The sequence below is a fragment of the Leishmania donovani genome, chromosome 17 (assembly GCF_000227135.1).
Source record: "Leishmania donovani BPK282A1 complete genome, chromosome 17".
In the NCBI taxonomy this organism is placed as follows: Eukaryota; Euglenozoa; class Kinetoplastea; order Trypanosomatida; family Trypanosomatidae; genus Leishmania; species Leishmania donovani.
The window spans coordinates 28,015-29,589 of NC_018244.1; positions in this window are offsets into that span (position 1 = coordinate 28,015).

The window sequence follows — 1,575 nt, forward strand, 5'->3', positions numbered from 1 at the left end:
CGGGGCAGAGAGTGCGGCGGAGGTGGTGCAGAGGAGCGGTGCGGCGCAACGGCCTCCCGAACAGCTGTCGGCGTGTTTGTTGTGCTGTGCAAACAGTCGTGCGTACTGTACGCGTGTCATCTTGATAAAGCAGTAGGGTCGCAGGTGGTTCAAGTGGTTGCGTGTGGTACAGATTATGCGCTCAGGCGGTTTGCGTTCACCAGGAGTTTGGTGTAGGTTCTAAAGGTGTTGTGTGGTGTCGGACTTACTGTTCTGGTGACGGGCAGAACACGAGACATAGGATTCACGCCAGTCCCTCGCGAAGGGTGTGTGCCGGGGATGTACTCGCGGAGAGTCGTGCGAAGGAACTGCGTGCGAGGTTCGAAGCCCACCTTGTCGGTCTCTTTTCTGCAGGAACGGTGCCGCTACGGAGAAAGAGAATGAGAGAGGTGAAAGGGGAGGGAGCGCCGGACGGAGGCTAGTGGGATGCATCGTGTGCAACGCGCACCGCGTCTTTTTAGATGTGTGTGTGTGGGGGGGGGGCGTGTTGATGTTCAGTCGTGTGAAGCCCCCTCCCACAATCCAGAACTACACCCCGTGCGCGGGTGGTGTTCGCAGAATGGCGCGCCCACTTCCCTCTTAGGGCGGAGTGTCCAGCTTTTGGTGGTGCATCCTCGGCGCGTAAAACGCGTGGCGTCTTGTGCGTGTATGTGTGTGTTTGTGTGTTGCATGCATCACGACCACAAGGACGCTGCAACGGGAGCGCAACACTCACACAGAAGAAAGTGTGAGAGCGTACAGTTCATGTCAACAGAAAGGGGAGTTCCGCGGAGCTAGTTCGTGTGATAAGAGAAGGGCATTGGAAGAAGACCGCAGCCTCTTCGGTGCTTACCGGACGCTTTCCCGTCCTCGAGCCTCCCTCCTTCATCAGAAACACATATTTCGCCGTGTGTGCATGCGCCGTTGACTCTCTCTATATGCGATGCCGTCAGCCACCCATGCTCCGCCTTCCCGCGGCGGAATCGAAAAGGGCGTCTGCAGGGACTCATCGTACTCGACAGCGACTAAGCGGAGTGCAGCAGGAACGTAGAGCGTGTCTGTCGAGAGAAGAGCCGAGGCAGCGACGGTCGCACACGCACACAAGCACATATGTGTGTGTACCCCTGCTACGCACCCGATGCTTGCTTCAACAGGGTTGCTAAGGAGAAGGTGAACGGTAGAGGCATTGTCGAGCAATACGGCATGACTGATATAATGCTCCTACCTGCGTGAGGGTGGGGAAAGGAGTGTGCAGAGGGGTTGAGGCGGCGATGAAGAGAAGCTGAGAGGGGAGAGATTTGCTGAGTAACACACATGAGCAGAGGGGGCAGCACGAGACACAAGAAAAGGCGGAGGGAAGGATACAAGAAAGGGAGCGAAGGAAAAGGAAAGCATGACGCCGAAGCACTTAATAATCGCGCACGTGCAGTGGAGCGTAGACTCATGGCAGTGTGTAGATGCCAAGACCATCCAATATACATGTATATATATATATATATATACATACATGTATAGGTCTGCATGCACATATGTATGTACACGCTTGCAGGAACAAGC